Source organism: Cricetulus griseus, chromosome 6, assembly GCF_003668045.3.
Source record: "Cricetulus griseus strain 17A/GY chromosome 6, alternate assembly CriGri-PICRH-1.0, whole genome shotgun sequence".
In the NCBI taxonomy this organism is placed as follows: Eukaryota; Metazoa; Chordata; class Mammalia; order Rodentia; family Cricetidae; genus Cricetulus; species Cricetulus griseus.
In genome coordinates, this window is record NC_048599.1 from 91,991,603 (window position 1) to 92,015,692 (window position 24,090).

The 24,090-nt window shown below is 38.0% G+C and overlaps 1 pseudogene; it reads right to left on the reverse strand.

The window, feature by feature from the left end:
- LOC100753510 overlaps positions 1-22,219 on the reverse strand; it is a 58,523-nt pseudogene extending 36,304 nt beyond the window's left edge.
- Positions 22,220-24,090: the final 1,871 nt, after the last annotated feature.

Below are 24,090 nucleotides of genomic sequence, written 5' to 3' on the forward strand. Positions count from 1 at the left end.
ACCTCCCAGCTTTGTAACATTTAAAATGCACATTCGACACATGGGGAAAGTTAGAGAATTATGAATAAAGCAAGTGAATTTAGGTGTCTAGCATTTTCTTTTAAAATGTGATAAATGGCAGCCACTCTGATTGACAGCTGCATAACCAACTGCTGTGGTCTAGTGTTTTTCTGTTATCACTGAGAAGGAGAGGGAGGAACTGTGCAGCTGAAAATTAAGTTCCTCTAAGCTAATTGGGATTGGGAAAGAGGCAAGTTAATGTCCTTTTTTAGATAATTTTAATTGGCAATTATAGTGAAAAGGAAATTGAACACTTTTGGTATAAATTAAGAGAGAAGACTGCCCAAACCCTGGCCTCTAGCCAGATTTCTAAAAGTAATAAATACCTAAACTTTCATGTCTTTTTAAGACCCGGGGAAGTTGATACTTGTACTTACTATAAAGTACCACAACATATGATTGTATTTTATTTCCCAGAATCATACAGCTAAATCTGTGCTTCTTATATTTTCTACACTAAAAATGAGGAAGTGTTTTAAGGGAGGGGAAGAGAAATACCTTCTTCTCATCCATCCTGCAACCTCTGCAATTGGGCCTAGTGACAGGAGCAGAGCACACACTCTTACTTAAGTGAGTGTGTAACCCATGGTTTTCATAACGAAACAAAGAGTCAATGGAAAGGTAGCCCATGCACTTTGTAATTTGTGTTTATGAGAAGTAGAAGGGCATTGAGGAGTGTGACAAGATTAAGCAATCAAGGAACAGAAGGAAGCATTCCAAGTCTTAACTTCCTATTCTTCTCTGTGAGATTTTGTCTCCAGGCACAAGAACCCTGTTTCCTCCATCACAGAAAAAGTGTGTCTTGCCCTTCTACCGAGCATAAGGCCACAGGATCTTCCCCAGGGGTTCTACCCTGCTAAGGAAAGGAGGGCAGAAGTGGACCAAAGTTTCCTTCACACTGTGGTTTTGTTGTCTGCATCCTTTTGGCTCAAAATATTTTTAGAGTGGTATTTCCTGAACTCCATCAGTAACATCTGTAGGATATATTTATGACAGCAGTGGGATAAAGTATATGGTAAAATCAGGACTTTCCTAAAAATAAAAATTAAAAGACATAACAATATCCATGTGACTGTACAGTAAGTACCATTTCTAGATGTTAGACACCATGCCTCTGTGGGTGCTCAGAGGTAGAGGCAAAGCCCAGAAAAGGCAGACTCACAGACATGGTAAGGGTACATCGTGATAGACACTATGGAGAAGTTACATCTAATAGCCTAGAAGGAGGGACTCTGGAAGGGGAGCTGGAATTCTACCTGGGCAATTGAAGATGTGACAGAACATCACTTTTGGAGAATTTTGAATGATGTTCAAGAAGCAAGGTAGATGAAAGGACATGAGATTAGAAAGGCAAACAGGGACATTAGTGTGGAGGTCATGAGGAGTTGTTAACAAAGTTCACATTTTTATTTTGGTGATGACCAAATTTAAAGAAGTGACATGGTTTGATGACAAGCTCATTTAAAAGGCCAATATAGTTATAAGAATTCAAATAAACAGACACACAATAATGAGTAGTTATTATAATTAACTAAGAGAAATAAAACTATTTTAGTTGCAATTCTGTAATTTATGTTCATTTCAAGATTTTATTAATATACTGGACATCTTTTGGCTCCTAATGGTGACTGCTAAGTAGTAGAAAATTTAAACAGATGTTATCTTTCCTGTAAAATATATTGTGTTTATCTAAGAAAGAAAAGAGTGTACAGGTGACTATGGATGCTGAGGCTGTAAGCCATTCTCAACCATACCACTTTTTGCCAATGGAAGCTTTTTGTGGACTGAAGGAATAGTTCAGTGGTCATGTCCTTAGCATGTGGGGATCGATTCCTAGTACCACAGAAGTGGGGCAGGGAAAGGAAGTTACTGGTGTAAACCCTTTCCTCATATTGGGAACTAATCCTCATGGAACAAGAGAAACATTGTTTATAATCATTTAAACACTATTAAATCAACCTTTTTAGTAGATTAGGATTATAAAATACTTAGTAACTTCATAAAATGTGATCATTTTTCCTTTTGATTCTGGACCTATTATATTTCTTTTCCTTATGAAAATATTTTTTGGTAACTGGAATAATCTTCATTATATTTGATGAAATGCAAAATATTACATTGTAAAAGTTTTGCACTTTGCAGTTGTGATAGCCAAGGTCATTGTAAAGACTGAAGATGGGTTAACAAGAATCCTAAAAAAGTGGAAGCATGCTCTTGCAGCCATCCAGCCAGCATTGAGCATCTTCTCAACAGTAGGAGACAGATGCAAGATGAGGAGACAGCTTTGATAGCCTATGGTTCCTTCTGTCAGCCCTGCCACCTCTATGAAAGTTGATGCTATGGCTTAAACCAGATGATAGCATTTTATTTTATTTTAAAATATTCTTTTTTTGTTGGACACAGTTTGGTTTCCCAGAGTTTAGTTGAAAATTTGAAAATAATTAAACAGGTTTCATAGGAATTTTAATCTTCATTGTTGATCTGCATAGGCATTTGTATTTGGGCTTGAATTCCTAACTCCTGTCACTTTACTTTATAGGAATAATGATTCAGTCAATTTTCCCTAAAATAGTTTTAGAGAAGCTTTGAGTACTTTAGAGAAAACAACAATTAGGAATCTTTAAAACCATGCTTGTTTGCTTACTACATTTTTATGCACACAAAATTTAAAATGATGTATCAACACATATCAGTAACGATAACTGCATCTGAAGAATTTATTTTGTGTTTTATAAGAAACTGACAATGAAAGTCTTAAAGTTTCCCAGCAAAATAGATAAATGTTTAAACAAGGGGATCTGATTTGAGCATTACCCACTAATAGCATTATGCACTGTGTCCTTTGAGAAGGCACAATTACCATGTGCTAATTCAAACAGCAAAATTAAGAAAACGAAACAAAAAGAAAACAAAACTACAAAACTCCCAAATATTTAAGTGGTTTAGTGAAGGAAAACTTTAGTTTTCTTAATTCTTTCAATTAAGTTCAAAAGTAATTCCAATGCATTTAATATAATTATATATGTTCAATACTCAATTTTGAGAAATGGTTATGTGTTAGAAGACATAAAATCATGAATTTGAGCATCTTTATTGCCATTACTAGAATAAAAACTGTTATATGATTAAAAAAGAGCATGCATTATTACCTATGCCCATGTGATTGAAAGAGAAATGACATTTAGATTTAGATCAAATGTGAGGGGAATTTCAATTATCTACAAGTCAAAAAGAAGCCTTTCCCAGTGGCTCAAAAACTCTAGACAGGAAACTTAGAAAAGATTACATCTTCCCCCACAGTAATAGAACAGTCATGTAATTTCAATTTTACCCTTTAAGGACACAAGTGAACCTTGGCTATACAATAGAAAAATTGAAACTATTTAAGCTTCACATGTATCTATTTTGTCCTTCCACAGATAGTGACATGCAATGCAACTTTTTTATGGCTATGGAGAAACATGTAATTTAAAATTTAATCTCTATTCAATGTGGTGTTTTGCACAAAATATACTCTTAATTTGATTACAATAAAATACTTTATGTAACAGTAGCCTTGAAAGTATTGAAAAGTACAAGAGAAAATTCCATAAATTAAATAAAGGGCTAGGTAATGAAACACAGAAAATAAATGTATCACCAAGTATGACATCTGGAAATCTAAATAAGCAGCAAAAGGGTGAAGGTGCTTATCTTTTCTCCTGTCCTTCTTCCCTGATGCAGGCCGTAAGCAAACGCTCTGTCTTTCAAAGTAGTTCATAAGAATTCCCTCTGCAAATACCTTCCCTGTGCTTGAAGTCAAAGGGCTGCAGAGACCAATTGAACATGGGCCTTGCTACTTCCTCAGTTTGTTACCTGTAGGCCTTCCTACTTGTCTTCTTTACAACTATCCAAAAAAAAAAAAAAAATACCAAGTCCCCTGAGTCAGTCCTGTGGAGGACCATATATCCAGGCTGGATAATTCACACCTCTTCTCAGGAGTGTGGAGACATTGTTCCACCTTTCTGAGAAAAATCTTTTCCCACAGAATCTTCGGACACACCCTGCTGGATCATTTACTTTCCTTGCCTTTTCTGTGGGGTTAATTTTTTGCCAGTTGACAAACCACTGTACATTGGCACACAGAGCTTATAGACAGCTCTCCTACAACTTCATTTGTTTCTCTTTCATAGATTTTTTGGACATAAATCTAATTTTAGAACACCCACATTACTACAAAATGTAACCTGCATTCATTTACATTTCTCTCTCCACTATCCTTCTACTCCTATGCAATTAATTACTTTCAGTCTCCCTTGATTTACCTATTCGAACTGTTTTGAATAGATGGAGCCAGATAATCTTGCATGACTTCAGCTGTCATAAGTGTTTCTCATTTGTCATAATGTAGCCAAGGAACTAATGTTCTTTTCATTGGTGAATAATAGTATATTGTTTTTGAAATCACTATCCATTTATTAGTTTATGAGTTTTGATTGTTTTTATTTTCTGATATTATGAATAATTCTATTATGAACATTTATAGACACATTTTTGTGTGGAATGTTTACAGTTTTTTAGGGCATATACCTAAGGAGTATAATTTCTTTACCACAAGCCAACTCTGTGTTTAACATTTTAAGAAACTATAAAATTGTTTCCCATAATAACTTCAGAATTTTGCACTTCAGCAGTGATGTAGGATGTTTCCAATTTCTCTACATTCTCATCAGCATTTGTTAACATCTGTCTTCTTGATGATAGCCACCCTTGTGGGTGTAAAGTGCTGCGTCTCTGTGTGATTTTGATTACCATGTCTCTAATTAATAATTTGTCTTGTTGAGCATTTTGCATGCGCTTGTTAGCCACTTGTATGCTTTCTTGGGAGATACATGTATTGGGTCTTAAGTCTTAAATCTGTATGAATATTCCTATAGTTAAGGGAACTCTGGGTGTGGAAGAAAGCCAAATTCACAAACATTTAGATAAGCAACAGACAACATGATCCTAGAAAATAGTGAGTAATTCAGGGAAAATGAGAAAACAGAGGAAGTCCAGTCTGGTATGTGTCCTCAAATGGTTGGGAATATTCTTCGTCAATCACAGGAAGAGGAACTGTGCAGGACATTTCGAGCAGCCACTCATTTGAGTACACAGCACTAAGGACTTCCTGTTGGTAGGGCGGAGCTGCGTGGGGGAGGCTTAGGACTGTGCCTCATTTTCTTTTCATTATTTATTTATTTTTTTGTTTTTTTGTGTTTTTTCATTCATTTATTTAGTTCATAAATGAAGTCATGCACAATTATGATACAGAATACAGTATGTTCACAATGGTATGGCTAAATTAAACCAATTAACATGTTATATCACAATATTCATCATTTTTGTTTTGAGAACACTTAAAGTATACTATCTAGCAACTTTTAAAATATAGCATATTGTTATCAACCATATTTATCATGCTCTCAGTAGACCTCAAGACTTCAGAGAGTCCATGCTTCTTGTCCAGCTGCAGTTTTATATCCTTAAAACAATTATTTTTTAATTTTTAAAACAATCTTATTTTACATACTAGTCCCAGGTCCCTCTCCCTCCCATTCTCCTGTTCCCCTCACCTTCTCCCCACCACACATCCCCATCCACTTCTCAGAGAGGTTGAGGCTTCCCATGGGGAATCAACAAAGTCTGTCACTTCACTTGAGGTAGGACCAAGGCTCTCCCCCCTGTGTCTAGGCTGACCACAGTATCCCTCCAAAGAGAATGGGCTCCAAAAAGCCAGTTCATGCACTATCGATAAATACTGGTTCCGCTGCTAGTGGCCCCACAAATTGCTCAAGCCATCCAATTGTCATCACATTCAGAAGGCCTCGTTCCGTCTTATACAGGTTTTCCAGCTGTCAGTCTGGATTCAGTAAGCTCCCATTTGCTCGGATCAGTTGTTTTTGTGGGTATTCCCAGCATAGTCTTGACCCCTTCACTCATATTATCTCTTCTCACTCTCTACAACTGGACTCCAGGGGTTCAGCCCAGAACTTCACTGTAGATTGCTGCATATGCTTCCATCAGTTACTGGATGAAGGTCTCATGATCACAATTAAGGCAGCTATCAATCTGATTACAGAAGAAAGGCTGTGCTTTTAAAGTATGTGTTAACACATAGAGTAGACTCAAACATCCATGTCAGTGATGGCTTTTCCCTGGGGTTGATTATGCCTTTAGGAGTAAATTCATATTTTTGAATATTTCTTTTGAAGGGTGTGGTTATAATTTTCTATCCTTGAAATAGAGAAATACATTTATGTTAATTCAAGTATTTTAAGCATGTCTTGGTTAAAAATATCAGATTTTTATGAAAGGGAATTTTGTGTCCATCCGTGCTCTGTAAAGCATCTTACCTAAGAGGGGGATAGTGAAGAATTAGCCTTTTGAACTAGTCTGATAGGAATAGAAAGGCCAGCATCTCATGGGGATTGAACTTCCATGGGACATTGACTCCTTCACAATATGCTCATATACTGAGCACAGTTAATGAGTAGTCACTATTGCTGCCCTCCAGAACACTCCTGTTTGCTGCAATTCATTCATTCATCATAGTCTCACAGTGAACAATTTCCCAGTTGGGGGGACCCAGGGCACCCCAGTCAAGTGCCTCCATTTGTAGTAAACTTGTCTGCTTATTCTTTGCCAAGGAAGAAAAATGATTAAAAGTCACCATCTTTTGAAGAGCTTTGTGTCACTCACAAGAAAAGTGGCCATTTGCATTAAGCTTTCGGTAGCATATCTAACCCACGAAAGAATTTTCTACCTTTAAAGCTAGCAGCGAGAGATTGTAAGGAAGAGCGGTGATTCCTCTATGCTCTTTTTCTTTTTATTCGCCACACAATTAACAGGCTTTTCTCCTCTTATCCTTCCTGGTATTATTGAGTGGATTGTGGAGAAATGAAAGAGCAGCTCAGTCAAGTGAATAAGTTAGCTGTGAAGGGATTTTCCAACACTCGGTAATAGTTAGCCTTTGTACCCAGCAATGCTGACACCACTGAGTTGTTACTGCAGAGAACTAATCAGAGACAAAAACCCTTGACTTAGCTGAATGAATACTAATGGCAGTCATCAATAAAAATATCAAAGATGCTCATCATCTATGCATAATTACCTTACGTGTAACAACCATGATGAATATCATTAGTATTTGTCTCTACTACAAGTTGCATTCAAGTCTAGCACTAACTTTGACTTGGTTCTGCAGTTCCATCTTTGAAAATTTAAAGTTGAATGCTCTACCTCTTCTTCATGACCTCATTTGTATTGAGGGTAGTAACCTAGGTCAAACATACATTCCTCTTTGACCCTCATTTTGCCTATCTGCATACAATTACTTATTGTTGTTATGGGGAGAGCAAAATAAGAACATACAGGGAAGTGTTTGCTCCCAGTCAGGTTATTGCAAGCACTCTAAGTATTCACATTTTCTGATTTTTTCCTCAGATTGTGAACTTTTCAGGTTCACTGTAGTTCTTTCTTGTTTATCCATAATGTCTTCAGTCATTGTTTCCTTATAAATTGCTTTGTGTCTCTTGTAGTATCCTATCTCTGCTCTTCTGCAAGCCTGCCCAGTGCAGCAGAGAAGACGACATGCTTGAATTGGTTCCCCTACAATTCTCTACAATTCAGTCTCTACATCAGAGCCAGTGTCCTTGATTTCATTGCTCTCCTTTCAACTTTCTCATTATTTAAAAAATACATCCCACTTTAAACCTGTAATACCCATACCTTAAAATTCAAATAATAATAACTTCACTGCCAGCATTACAAAAAAATGTGTGGATTCTTTTGACTCCATGAGAACCATTGTTGAATATGGGGGTATATTCACAGACTTCTGTCTTTTCTGTGGTTTTGGAGGAATATTCACCATTCTGGTCATGGTATGTCCTGCACATGTGCATCAATGTCTTGTTCTAGATCATTCATCATGTCCTTGCTTTACTAAATTTTGTGTGCAGATACAATTACCTTCTCTGGCTAACTCTTTCCATCTTTCTGACTTCCCTTCTGTGAGCATGTTCATATTTTTTTGCAATGTAAAACTCTCTCCCTGTGCTCTGCTTTCTCCTGTCTCAGACTGACCACTTGGGGTAGACTTTCCTTGATAAGAGGGGCAGCTGGCCAGGGCACCCTCATGTACTCCTCCTGGGCTGCCTTCAGGGTCTCCTTCCTGCCTCTGGCCTTTAGTGCAAAAACCCACAGGGCTCAGCGATAGGAAAAAGTCAAGACCCGTTACTTCATTGGGGGAACTTGTTGATAGCATTGAGGTTGATGGATAACTCTTCTTCACTTGGCTGGACAGGAATGTAGTCCCAGGAACTGTGCAATGAGATCTGTGACAGTTGATTTCTTCATTGGAAATTTTCTGAGTGCAAGCATAGTCTGGGGTACCACGGTGGGCTTCAGTAAGGTCCTTTAAGGTAGATGTGGTGGTCACTCAGAGCCTGAAGACAATAACCAGTACCTTTTTAGTTATATACTGTCAGTTCTTCAAGTCAAGGTCCCCACCAGGAAGGATTTCAGGCTGCCCAATGGGTATAATGCCATTGTGCTGGCAAATTCTCCTAGAATGGACCATGAGGGCAAGGGTTAAGAGGGTATGTCCCCAATCTTCAGCACAAATGCTACTTGGTAAAGTCAGCTCCATCCTTCTTGTATTGAGCACTGCATTCAGAGAGCCCAACCAGCCCCTGGGCAGTGGCTCACAGTTGGTTCACATGAGAGGCACCACTCTTTTGTCTACCTTAATGCCCATATCACCACTCATGGGCTTGAGAACAAGGAATAGGGCACCCATCATCTGCCTTCTGGTACAATGTCTCATGCAAAAGGATCATGCCCACCCCCACCCCACCCCCATTTAGGGATTTATTCCCCATGGCACTACTCCTTTCACTTGCCACCAGGATGTACTTACTTGGAGCCACAATTGAATGAGTGATATAAGACATCTCCTTTTTGTACTCTCAGCTCAGTTCTGGATATGGACAGGGCAAGATGTCATCAGCAGCATGCTCCTGGTACAGGAAGGGATGGGTTTGCTAAGTATGGTGGTGGGTAGGCAAGAGGCCTGGGGAGCAAAAGCAGCTAGGGTCATAAGAACCCAGTTTTGTGGTATGTCCCAAGAGAAATCAGCCTGCTCAGCTTCAGGGGAGGAGGAACAAGGCATTATTTTCTTGATGTAACTCAATTTATTCTTCTATTTATGAACTTATTGTAACCAACACCACTAAAAGTTTCCAGTTATCTCCCAATTTACAAATCTTTCTTTTTGAGTTAGGTATTTTTATTAATTAAATTAATTCATTCATTTTACATCCTGACTTCAGTTTGCCCCCCCTCATCTTCTCCCATTCCCTCCTCCAACCTCTTCTTCATCGGTTACTGTTCAGAGAAGGGAAGGCCTCCATGGGTATCAACAAAGCATGGCATATCATGTTGAAGTAGAGCTAAGTAATTCGTCTTGTACTAAAGCTGGGCAAGGCAACTCAGTATGATGAATAGGCTCTCAAAATCCAATCAAAGCATCAGGGACAACCCCTGCTTCCACTGCTAGGAGTCCCACAAGTAGACCAAGCTATGCAGCCGTCATACATGTATGTAGAGGGCCTAGGTCAGTCCCATGCAGGCTCCCTGAGTGTCAGTTCAGACTCTGTGATCTCCTATGAACTCAGATTAGTTGTAGAAGGCCAGATTCCATTTTATAATTATCAGAATAGGTAAAATCAAAACTACAAATGACAACTTATTCTGGAGAGGATGTGGAGCAAAGACAATGCTCGTGCACTGCTGGTAGGAATGTAAACGTATAGCCATCTTAGAAACCAATATGGCAGTTTCTCAGAAAATTGGGAATTGATCTACCTCAAGATTCAGTTATATTAATCATGGGCATATACCCAGAGAACATACCATCCTCACACAAGGACACTTGCTCAACTATGTTCATGGCAATTATTCATAATAGCCAGAACATGGAAACAACCTAGATGCCCATCAACTGAAGAATGGATAAAGAGAATGTGGTATTTTTACACAATGGAGTATCACTCAGCTGTTAAAAACAATACCCGAAATTTGAAGACAATGGACAGAACCAAGTGACAAATCTCTTTTTTTCCCCACATGTTCTTTTATTCAAGGGTTTACTCACAGACAGTAATTACAGTCAGGCTTTTAAAATTAAAGGCCTAAACTATGAAATTTTGCAAATATGACACTGGCAAAGAATGAGCTTCTGAATAATTTAAATCCCCATTATCCTGGAGTCCAAGTTTGTAACACAGAACACACAAGATCGGTGGTATCTTTCAAAGCAAACAACTGAGAAACCACAGGTGCTGGGTAAATTTGTCAATGAAGAGAAACATCAGTTTCGGCCTTGCAGATATGAAACCAGGAAGTAGTTCTGTGGAGAGTATCCGCTGTGCTTCTGACAAGTCTAAATCCAAGTCACTCTTAATCCTGGCAGCATATATTTCTTTAGAGTCACGGGAATAAAAACTTGAATTGAATTAATATATAATGTTTCTCCTCCAGTTTGAAAGTTCTTTTTCCCCCATCCAATAGCTTTGGAACTACATTTTCCCACCTGGCCTATTCCTTATGGTTTGGGTATTACTGTTTTCATCATAATAGTTGACTTAATTTGGTTTTTTGGAGGTTGTTTCCTTTCTTGCTACTGATTTTATGTGTGCCTTACATGGGCTGCCCCTTCCTAATATATACTCTAGAATTTCAAGATGTGGAGCATCTATTTGTGAGAATGAAGTTTGGCCACATCCAAATCTCAGAAGGTGTCCATTCATCTAAGAGCATTCAGCAGGAGGCAAATCCAAATTAATGAGTACAAAGGCAACCATAAACCATGCTTCCATTACTCTTACCTACTGGGATGTAGCACCCAAATGTTGATACATCATTTAAACTCTTTTTTTGTTTGTTTTTTTTCCAACTTTTTTATTTGAATTAGAAACAGGATTGTTTTACACGACAATCCCAGTTCCCTTCTCCCACCCGTCTTCCCCTATCCTCCAACTAGAACCTTATCTGTCACATATCTTTTCTCCTCCCCCTGGATGATGAGGCCTTCCATAGGGTGTCATCAGTGTCTATTGTATCCTTTGGGATAGGGCCTGGGTTTCTCTGTGTAGCTTTGGAGCCTATCCTGGCACTCGCTCTGGAGACTAGGCTGGCCTCTAACTCACAGAGATTCACCTGCCTCTGCCTCCCGAGTGCTGGGATTGAAGGCATGCGTCACCAATGCCTGGCCAATTTAAACTCTTCAAACTTCAATATCTTCAGGAATTTGGATAGCACAGCCTATCTTGCACAGCTTTGGGAAAAACAAGAGCAATGCACAAACATGCCTTTAATGTTCAAAGATTTCTGCCCTACACTCCAGGCCTCATAGAGTCTCAGACGTCTTTCTCTCTTTTGATTTTCTTTTTTCTAAACAATTATTACTATCTAGATCTACTGCAATGCCACATTTCAGAATCTCTTCAAATTTCCCCTAAAGTACTGTATTAGCTTAAGTTTTCTCATTTCAGGACACTGTTAATTTTCTAAAATACATTGCATTAAGGCCACTCAACTCTGTCTCCTAAGGCCCTTGATGGATGACTTTCTGTATTTAGAAAGATATTTGAGAACTATACCCAGTGTTGTAAAAACATTCCCATCACATCACCTCAAATTTTCTGTTTTAAGCCTTTAGGAAAAATTTTCAGATTTGAGGAGTCATGAAATTCTTGAGAAAATATTTAAAATTATTGAGTATTATTTTGGCTTTAATTCATGAGAAATGATTATATGGGCCTCACTTGAAACAGATAAATTTTAAAAGTAAAGTAGCAAAATAACTCCAGAAACATTTTGTTTCCTTAGATTGTGCTTTTACCTACTATCAAGTTTTCACAGACATTGATGTCACAGCATTGTCCTCAGAAAGGCTGACAGATATTTTGAATAGAATCTCTGTATTATAGGCTGTGCCAGAAAGTAAAACTATTTTATTTTTGGTTGCGAGCTTAGCCTTAATAGCTAAGCCATCTTTCCAGCCCAAGTAAAACTCTTTTTAAATTACTTTTTTTTTCTGTTACAGGGTTTCTCTGTGTAGCCTTGGCTGTCCTGGAACTCACTCTGTAGACCAGGCTGGTCTTGAACTCAGAAATTCACCCAGCTCTGTCTCCCGAGTGCTGGGATTAATGGAGGTGCCACCACCTCACAACTAAATAACAGTTCTAACTAATATATATGCTAAGTATATATTTATGGATTTATTTATTTTTATCTTATGTGGATATTTGAGTATCTGCATATATGCATGTGCAGTACATGTGTGCTTGGTGCCGTTGAAGGTAGAAGAGGGCATCAGATTCCCTGGAGCTGGAGTTTCACATGCGTTGTGAGCAACCATGTGGGTGCTGGGTTCTCTACAAGTGCAATAACCACCCAGGCATCTTTCCAGTCCCTAAATGTTATACTTTTAAGAGAACTATATTTATATGAAAATATTCTAATTAACATTTTGGTAAACTGCTGGCACTTGGATTTTTCTCAGAGAAATGTATGAAACGTTGAATGTGCAAAAATTAAAATGTTTTCACTTTATTTGAGCTGTGACATGTATCTATAGGGTATTCAAATTACCTACTAGACATCATAAGTATCAGGGACTTCCTAGTCTATTCTCTGATAGGGAGAATAATTGTTTGAGTTTTGACTTGACAATATAGTCAAAGCAAGTCCTAGAACGAAGCCCTATTCTTTTAAAGCTTGATTCTTCTTCAGACATTACTAAATGAAGGCAAAACACTCAGTCACCTGCCATTGACATCTCTATGTATGAAGAGATGCCCCAGTCTAACTCTGAAACTAAAATTCTGTAGCTTTATGCCTTAGGAGAACATAGGAATTCTAAGATGTCTTTTATTGACTGGGCATGACTAAGACATGGATTTTGGTCTTAGATGGCCTTAGCTGTGATTTCTGTTATTTACTAGCTGTGCAACCATGACAAGTTCTTGCTACTTTGCTTTTGTGTCCTCACTCATTAGGAAGTAATAACATGGACCTCATGGACAGTTGTTAGGTTCAAGCAAGTAATGCAATACGATGTTTCCATGGGCATGTCAACTATGATCACAGAGATAATCATCATCATTACTATCATTACTCAGAAGGTGGTGAGACTGCAGACATTGCAGATGCCAGAAGGCCAGGGAAGGCAATGGTGAGCAGTAAAACTATCCCAGTGACAAAGTGAAGTACCACAAGTTCATCAGGCACTGGCATTTTCTTTCTTCACTCTTCCTGATTCTCATGGATTCTTTGTGTGTGCCCAGGGCTTGCTTGGCATGAGTGACACAAGGAATTACACTCTAGGCATTCCCTAAGCTGCTCATCCTTCTATTTTAATTGCTGGATTCTTTAGACCACGAAGTCTTTTTCTTCAACTATAGGTTGAAGTAATACCAGTAGACTTCATTTTGCTTATTATAGAAAGATCATCATTACCAAAAATTCTTGACTGCTATTTCTTCTCATTTGGAAGTTACATCATCCTAATATTACTGAATTACATATTTCACCAAGCTCCTTAATAAACTATCACTCCAGGCCTGACATACTTCATTTTTGAAACGATCAATTTCTTTGTTTGAACTAGTTTTGAGACTATGCTATCTAGGTCTATGGGACGATGTGACTAGAATTAAATGATAAAATAAGCTCTTCTAACAAGAATAAAATAGATTCAGTAAAATGTCTCAAGGTTATGGGACATTTGAAAAATTTTGTGTATGTTAGCTATGATTTGCACTTAGCATCTTGTTCTGAAAATGCCATTTCCTAACTGCAGAGTTGAAAATCCCAAGCAGATGTGAAATCTTTAAAAAAAACTTATAATAATTGGAAAAAAAACTATTTCATTTTCATTTGATAACTACTGATTTAAATTACATATATGTATAATTTGGCATTACATAATCCCAATATATGTGAATTACATATTTTACTAGAAACTTAAACTATCACACAGCCTGGCATACCTCATTTTTGAAATTATACTTAGTATGTATTATATATAAGTATTCATTTTATCATAAAACTATATAATAACTATGACCATTATTTACTCATATCCATTATAGTTAGAATATAAATTAACCAAAGGTACAATGCTGGCTATCATGTTCAATTCATGTTTATTTTACCACCTTAACATGATAGAAGTAATTGTAGAGATTTGAATGAGAAATGTCTTCCATTGCCTCAGTTATTTGAATTTTGGTGAAAGTTATAGAACTAATAATATTTCTCAGTTCCATCCATTTTCCTGAAAATTTCACCATTTCATTTTTCTTAATGAGTAAGTAAAATTCCATTGTGTATACATACAACCTTAAGAGTGTAGTGGGATCGACCCCAGATGCTGTCTGGGAGCCCAGTACAGGACTGATACAGACCCCTGAACATGGATGTCAATGAGGAGGCCTCTGCACTCTAGTAGTGGATTACCTGCCGCTGGTAGTGGATTAGTATTTTTCCCTGGTGTAAGAAGGGACTTTGAGAGCCCATCCCACGTGAAGGGATGCACTCTTGCCCTGGACACATGGGGAGGGGCCTAGGCCCAGCCCAGGATGATGTGGTGGACTTTGGGGAGCCCCTGTTGAGGGCCCTTCCCTGCCTGGGGAGTGGAGGGTGGATGGGGTGGGGGGTAGGTCAGGGTGGGGTAGAAGGGGTGTGGTGAGGGGAGGGAGAGGGAGAAGGGATTGACATGTGAAACAAGCTTGTTCCTAATTTGAACTAAAAAAGAAATTACTAGAAAAAAAAAAGAATGTAGTGGGAAGGAATGTGGACATGCAAGTGTCTCCATATGGCAAGGAGTGGTATAGTAGAGTATGTGATAGTTCTACTTTAGTTTAAAAGAATCTCCACACTGATTCCATAGTGGCTACACTTTGCAGTTTTACAATTCAGGGGTTATAGGCATGTACCACCTCTTCTCGCCCATATTTCCAATTTCTTATGTTAAGTTTTATAGACAACACAATGATTTCTGTGCTTTTACAATCTTATATTTTAAAATATAATTAATAGTTGTGTCTTCTTTCACCCGAAAATGCCCTTCACTTAAAAAAACCCCATTGTGTACTGAATTTTGAACAATAATACAGTTAAGATGACTTTTATGCATGAATTATTTACATGTATCCAGAATGATGACTAGGTAACACAAACACTAACTTCTTCATTTAGACAAGATGAATTTGGTCTTGGAATTTTTCAATATAATAAATTCAATACAATCATGGTTGTAAATGTTGAGATGACTGATGAATCAAAGTGGACATTATTATTTTAGCTTACTTATGCAGGTGAAATACTTAGGGCAGTAGTAGAGACATGTCAGTACTTGGGGTTTTCATGTTAAAGGATGTAAACTCATGTTTACTTGTAACTACTGGTATAACATTTGACTAATGGTGTGATTTTCTTTCCACATTTTATTTTCAGGATTAAGCAGTTCTTTGTAACATGCATCAACAGTTTTAATGGATTTTCAACATCAGGCTGTGCAGCATATTACTTCTGACTAAAGATACTTCAATATCTTTATAAACTGTGTCTTATGATTTAAAACAGTAACCGACTCTCCCATTCTGTGTGTGCTGATTAGCATAATGCATTAGCCAGAGCTGTTAGCTTTATTACTAAGGCAGGGATAAATTGACCACATTTTAAAACCAGCTTTAGTGAGAAAAGTGTAAGCATACAGCAAGCATCTTCTGAGTGCACCACTTACATAGTCCAGGCAAAACCGCCAGGCTAGTGTAGCAACTCCAATTAAGTCCTTAAGGAGGTTCTTTTAGGTATCTGCAAATAGATTTGATATTATCACTCACAATGATGAGGTATAATAATATTTAGGCTATGGTGTGTTTGACTCTGGGTGAGTTAGATTTTCCTTATCCAGAAGCCACAGATACAACAATGGTAAAATTGTCACTTGGCCTAATGCTTTCACTTGGAGAATACCTCCTCCCTCTCTGGTGACAGTGGATTTATTGTACTATTACAATCACTAGAAAATACCTCATAATCTTATCCTTCAGCAAAGAACTACGTTGCTTTAATCACCAGTAGCTTTTTTTTTTTTTTTTTTTGGAAAATTAAAGGCAAAAGGGCACTCTAGACTGCAAACTGCCTAATTCCCCTAAGAGCTCTGACTGTCCTGACCTGTGGTGTACCCTGATAATATCTAAATCAACTCCCCCACCACTCCTAAGATCCCAAATGATCTTGCATAGTCTTGTCTGAGGAGACTGGGAATCTTGGCTGCTATGGTGGATTCCACTCCCTCCCATGGAGCTACAGTGATGTGTTGTGAAGTCCCGATTTCATATACTCAGGATCACTCACATAAGGGAAACTAAACATATAGATGTAGCAGACACCCACCTCAACCCCACTCCACTCCCCATCTGCCATGTGATGGCATGAATGAGGAAAACTACTCCCTCCCTCTCCTCACCCCCTGCCGCCTACAGCAGGTAAGAGAGCTGTCTCTGAGGCCACTAGAGTGGGAGAACTGGCCCTGCCCCTCATGAGCTGCAGCACACAGTAGGGCTGCACTTCCCCTGGGTAGCACACTAGAGCTGACCCTGTTGGTGGCAGCACAGGTGAGTGGGAAATAGCAAGAGATCTGCCTTGGCCCTTTACTGGTAAGCAGTGGGATGGCAGGGTAAGAGAAATAGCTCCCTTCCCATCTCCTGCCACCTGTGACAGGCAGGAGAGCCGACCTTAGGGGTATGAGGATGGAAAAGCTAGCCCTGCACCTCACCAAGTGCTGCATTACAGAGAGTTGGCCCTGCACCTTGCCTGGGCAAAATGTAGAGCTGACCCTGGTGGTGTGAGTTTGTGTGAGCTAGTCCTGAGGGAGTGAGAACAGGAGAACTGGCTCAGCTCCTTGCTGTCTGTTACATGGGGTGAGCTAGACAGGGTAGTGCTGGAGAGCTTGCCTGGGTGGTGTTGATATGGGAAAGTTGGCAGGCTAACCAACTCAGGTACCACACAGGCCCAGAACCAGGACTACAATGTAGCCCACCCAAACAACCACCTCATCTATGAACTACTGGAGCATAGAAAGGGCTGTACCTGCATATCCAAAGCTACAGGACCTCCAGGACACAAGGCAACAACAGGATATCCAAGAGGAGTCCCAGTGAGAGTTCACTATTGATAGTATAGCAGAAGCCAGAGGCCTTGAACCAGACCAATGACTTATTGCAATGAACACTTACAAGTATCTAAAGATGTATAAACTAAAGAGTATACTGGGTAACTCACTGGGCCACACTATAGCTTTCATGCCAACATTTTAAAAAATTTTCTTTGGTTGGTTTGTGTTTTTGGTTTTACTTTTAAATTTCTGTTTTTTTTGGGGGTGGGGTGGGGTGGGCATTGCAAGGGCAAAGGGTGGAAGCAACAGGATGGGGAGATGATGAGTGGGATCAGGATGAATGAAGTGAAATCCACCAAGAATCAATAAAAGTAGGAAATACAAAAGTAGGAAAACAAAGGTACTACCTGTCAATATTTGTGGAACAATTTTATAATGTTATTTAGTGGTCAATTTAAAGTCTCAATTGTATTTACTTTAATAGAAAACAAAAGTTATGTGCTGACTCAAGAAATAAGAACTGAGTCAGTAACAAAAAGTAAAATAAAGATGATAATAGGAATGATAAGATAAAAATAATAAAAGTAACAGATGTGGAATCCAGAAATAGGAACAACTAAGTCAGTAGCAAAAAGAAAACAGCAAAATAAAAATCATTGAAATGATAAGATAAAAATAGTAAAAATAGCAAATGTGGAAAGCTAAACGATGATTATTTGAAAAATAATCAGATATAAAAAAATTGCCAAGACCGAAGAGAAAAAGTTAATTGTGTTTACCTAGCAAAAGATGATATAAGCTTACATACATTAAGGCTGAAAAGAATTTTTAGAAGACTAAATACATTCTAGCTCGTGGGTAAAATACTTAATTTTGAGCTAAATACACATTAATACATTTGAATAAAAATAGGAATCCAGGCCAATGAATACAATTGAATCAGAAAACAAATGCCCACTCAGTGAGTGAACCAGATGTAGACGGTCCTAGACACAAATTTGCTAACCTTCTACGAAGCTGTTTCTGATATCTTTATTATGGTTAGACACAGATATCCTCAGAAACTATAAAAGAGTGAAAGGTATAAAAATGAAAAGGTAATAAATTACTATTACTTTTATACAAATATTAACAACTGTAATATACAATAGTAAGATTATGACAATTTCATTTCTAACAAATGTACTCAGATCCCAATCTATATATACACAAAAAGATTTCAACATGGTATGCAAGTGACAAATATAACTCAAGCCAGTGATACCAGAAATATAGAAAAGTTTTCAGTATCAACAGAGTAGGAGGAATCACTTCTGTAGACACAGAAGTGGTAGATAAGTTCCCTAACCACCAGGAGCAAAACAAACAAACAAACAAACAAAAAACATTAGCAAGTTAAGAGTTTAAAGAATTTATTACTTGGAGTATATCCAAACATTCCACCAGCCAGCTTTTCATGAAGTACAAGCATTGACAGTGAAATCAAGAACAAGACAAAATGCTTTTTGTTTTCTTTCTGTAAAAGAGGTTCCAGCCAATGTAATATGGGAGCAAATGTGATCAGAGTTGAAAAGTATCCACTTATTTTTCAGATGCTAGAATTGTCTATGTAGAAAATCTAAACTTACCTTTGGAGCTGTAAGCATTTAGTAATTTTTGACATGGGAACAATCACATTGTTGTATAACATCATTTCATAATATATAATGTGCAAAAAATGTGAAAATAACATAATTTGTAAGCCACTGAAGACTGAATCTGGCAAAAAGTGCTCAGGGCCTGTAGCTCAGAGGATTAAGCTTTCCCAGTATGCCTGAGTATCCAGGCTCAACCCCAAGCTGTAGCACAGAGACAGAGTTTACCCAGCATGCATGAGGTCCTAGGCTCAATCCCCACAGGGGCAAAAAATAGAGAGATCTTTATTAAGAATTGCATACAATGAGGGGCATTTAGGAATGGATAGAGAAAATGTAGTACATTTACACAATGGAGTACTACTCAGCAGGAAAAAACAATGGAATCTTGAAATTTCCAGGCAAATGGATGGAACTAGTAGAAACCATTCTGAGCAAGGTAACCCAATCACAAAAAGACAAACATGGTACGCACTCACTCATATACGGATTTTACACATAGAACAAAGGAGTACCAACCTCTAGAGAAGTTAGGCAACAAGGAGGACTCTAAGAGAGACATACATGGTGCCCCAGAGAAGGGGAAGGGAGACAAGATCTCCTGAGCAAATTGGGAGCATGGAGGAGGGGAGAGGGAGCTAGGAGAATGAGAAGGGGAGAAGAGGAGTGAGGAGGACATTAGGGAGCAGAAAGGTTGTGTAGGGGAAAGAATAGAGGAGCGCAAAATAAAAGATATCATTAGAGAGGGAGCCAGTATAGGTTTAAAGAGAAATCAGGCACTAGGGAAATGTTCAGGGATCTACAAGGATGACACCAACTAATCATCTAAGCAACAGAGTAGAGGCTACTTTAAATGCCCTCCACTGATAATGAGATTGATGACTATCTTATATGCCATCCTAGAGCCTTCATCCAGGCAACTGATGGAAGTAGAAGCAGGTACCCACAGCTAAACACTGAACTGAACTGGAATCCAGTTGCAGAGAAGGAGGAGTGATGAGCAAAGTGTTCAAGACCAGGCTGGTGAAACCCACAGAAACAGCTGACCTGAACAAGGGGGGGGGCTCTTTGCCCCCAGACTGATTGGATCACTGGGAAACTAGCATGGAACTGATCCAAACCCCATGAATGTGGGTGTTAGTGAGGAAGCCTTAGAAATCTATGGGGCCTCTTGTAGTAGATCAGTACTAATCCCTAGCGTAGGAATGGACTTTGGGAGCCCATTTCACATAGAGGGATACTCCCTCAGCCTAGACACACAGGGGAGGGCCTAGGTCCTATCACAAAGGATATGACAGACTCTGAAGACCCCCCCCATGGAACACCTCACTCTCACTGGGGAACAGAAATGGTATGGGATAGGTAGGGTGTTAGTGGGGGGCAGGGTATGAGGGGAGGGAGAGGGAACTGTGATTGATATGTAAAACAATCTTGTTTCTAATTTAAATAAAAATGGAGGAAAAAAGAAATTCATACAATGATAGTAAAGAGAAAAACATTTTCCATGTATAGTTAGTTATAGCCATATATATTTGAATGCAATTACCATATGCTATAGCATATTTCTCCCCCTAAACAGATTAACTGATCAACATAAAAGGGTGAGTAAGCAGGGAAACAATTCTGTGGGTGAGCGAATCCTTTCCTTCTTGCTGTAAAGACGTGAAGTTATAGAAGTTAAGACTGTCTTTGAGGCTGGAGACATAGCTCAGTGACTGAGCAGTTGCCTTGTATGTGTGAGTCACTGATTTCAACCCCTAGCACAGCTATTAATTTTTCTTATTAATTAATCATTTATCCTTTGAGTATTTTGTACAACCAAAAGAAGTATTTGGGTTGTATTCACTCTTCACTTCTGTTCCAACCCTTTCCTGGATTTCTTCTCACATTCCCCTCCACAAAGAATTTTAAAAATAAAAACCCAGGGGCTCACTCAGTCAGGTGTTTGCTGCTTATTCTTTCCTAATGATGTCTGAGGCCCCTAGTCTAGATCTCTAGCACCCATGTAAAAGCCAGGCAAGAAGACACACATCTGTAACCTCAGGGCTGGGGGTCAAACAGGGAGATCCTCAGAGCTTGCTGATTAGCCAATCTAGCCAATGGATGATTGTGGCATTCAGTGAGAGAGCCTGTCCATAAATAAAGAGAGTGACTGAGGAAAACAGACAATCTACATTTCCTGACTCCTCATACAGGTACACATGCTCACTTGCAACTGTCATGTACACCGACATATTCATGTTCACATGTATGCATATTACATATACATACAATAGACACAAACGCAATGGCGTTTACTTCTTCAGAAGGCCGAGGTATGTGTTGCACTATATTAACCCTAAGGAAATTGCAGAGCTATCCAGTTATCTCTCTTTGATTTAAAATATAAACATCATTATATATTTAATAGGTACAAGAAATATAGAAAATAGAAGGTAAATGTTTAGAAGTAAATTGTAACATAAAACTGTAATGTTTGAAATATTAGACAATCTATTGCTTATAAATTATGTAGGTTGATGTCAACCTATGAATTGTAATTTGATGGATAGATTGTTTCTTCTACATTCCCTGAGAAATTCAAGGTGACATAATTTTTAATATAAAGTATGTGTACAATATTGAGATGTTAATTTTCCTTTTTAAGTTTCTTCTGAGGGGAACCATGCAATCAGTCTCATCAGTTTTCCTTTTAAAATTTATTTATTTCTCTGCAAAAAGACATTTGAAAAAAGTGGGTATTATGTATTGCAGAGAAACACAATTTCCAATGTATTACATATTTTTACTGTTGTCTTTTTTTAGTATTTGTAAGCAAAATATTGGTAGGGGCAGTGAAATACATTAGAGTAATAATTACATCTTCCAAGGATGATGCTCTTCACAGTGTTCTTTTCATTGCTCAGATTAAAACTATCATTAGATTAAAATTCCGTATATAACCATCTCATTTTCAGGATGTGCGATCGATACAAATAACAGCATTTTGAGGATGCTGGGTTTTGTCTCAAATCACCTGATGAACAGTCCATGTCATGTTTGGTCATTTGCTTTTTGTGTGATGTGTTAAATTATTGTATTATTTTTCTAGTGCTGTGTATCAGTTTTATAATGTGAAAACACAATTTTCTCTCACAATTTTTGTGTCAAGAACATAGCATGTCTCCATTGGCCTTTCTGCTCAGTGTTCTCATGAATATCTACCACTTACATTCAGGCAACTGGCAAAAACCACATCATGGTGGATGGTGGACTCATGAATTCCTGTTTCTTCAGGGTCAGTAGGATAATTATGAATTCTCTTTGCTACCATGCAGCCTTACATTATGTAGTCCAATTAAATGAATGGTTTTCTCACTACTTTCACAGGGTTATATGAGGTGTGTGCCTCAGGGGTAGGTATTTTGAGGCATTACAGAATTCTGACTAACAAGTTATTTATTGATTTAGCTTTCTTTTAGCATAATACCAACACTCCAAATCTTCAAAACTTTCTCTATTATTTGCTGTAGTGCCTGAACAATGCAAAGAACTATATATTTGTAATATGTGTGACTATTAGGAGTTTCTTCTCTGAATTAAATTTTGATAAGCATGTAGCACAGTAGTTCTCCTTCCTTCCTTTTTTATTTTCAAGACAGGGTTTCCTTGTGTGTAGCCTTGGCTGTCCAGGAATTCATAGTTCATGTTTCTTAAAAATGGTGAAATATTTTCAGTACTTAAGAGAGAAACACTTAAAATGTAGATCATTTTTAACATTAAACATATTTAAAAATAATTTTTCACTATTCAAATAATCTATAATAATAGATTATATTCAAATTATTAAAATTTGAATATTAAAGAGTATAGTTAATAAGGATTATCATTTAGGAGCAAATTGATAGAACAATATATTTTATTAGAGATACATAATAAATGAACTCTAACATTTAATGGAAGTTACTAGCGAGATATAGGGAATATTTTAACATTTATTTTTATTATTTTAATTATGTACATGGGTGTGTTTGGTTCTGTGCATGTGAATGCAAGTGTCGGCAGAGGCTGGAGGAGCTGGAGTTACAGGCATTTGTGATCCTTCTGATGTGGGCTCTGGAAATTGAGCTTGGGTTTTCTGGAAGAACAGTATATGCTGTAACCACTCGGCCATTTCCACAGCCCCCGAAGAAATTTAATGTTAGAGTCCATGTCAAAATTCTTTTACATTCAACAGTATCTCTCTAAGGCAGGTTCGCCATGGAAACATAACACCTATAATCATATTTTTCTTTCCTTTTTAAAGAGAGAGGACTGAAAGTTTCATTCTCTGAAGTAATGGTATTTTGATCAATGACGGAGTTGGTTGTGACCATAAAATCAAATGGATTTATCAAAGCCCTACATTTTGTATTATTGGTTAGTTGCAGAGTCCAGCGAGTCAATAGAGGAGAGACTTCAAAGGAAATGCAATATAAAAATTTAAGTCTGCATGAAGCACAAGTGAACCTTTCAGATCCAGTCGTGTAATGAGCTGGAAGTACTGTCAGAGGAATGGATTAGAAAAGGAAAGAATGAAAAATGGCTTATAACTTCAAACCCCCAGTGGCGGACAGGTAGTCCGGGAACCAGTTCTTGTCAGTCTGGCTATGCTATTACGTTTATTAAAGTGTATCAGATTATTGGTCCTGTACCATCAGAGTGTGGGAAGTGTTTGGCCTTTGCCCTCTGTGCTTACCTCCACTCTTTCCCAGAAAAGATTAAAGGGGAAGTTCAGATCACTTCAGGGTACTCTCTTTTAATATCAGCTTCAGCTGACAGATTTTGTGGTTAGTTTTGGCAGGTCTCTTGATGTGTGAGATCAATGAATAACAATTACTAGTGCTGTTAAAAATAACAGAAAACTTTAAGTAATACTTGTAGAATTGTTTTTCCTGAAATTTTCAAATTATGTTTAAATCAGAGTGAATGAAAGCACACAAAAATGAGAAATTTTGTAATTTAAGTTACTTGTGACTTAATGTATTACTAATTATTTTCCACAATGCAGATTCTACTTTTTGTAATATTTTTATTAGTTCAAATTAGGAACAAGCTTGCTTTACATGTCCATCCCTCCTCCCTCTCCCTCTCCTCCCCCCAAACCCTCCCCCCAACCTCCCACCTGCTCCCCACTCCATCCACCCTCCAATCCCCAGGCTGGGT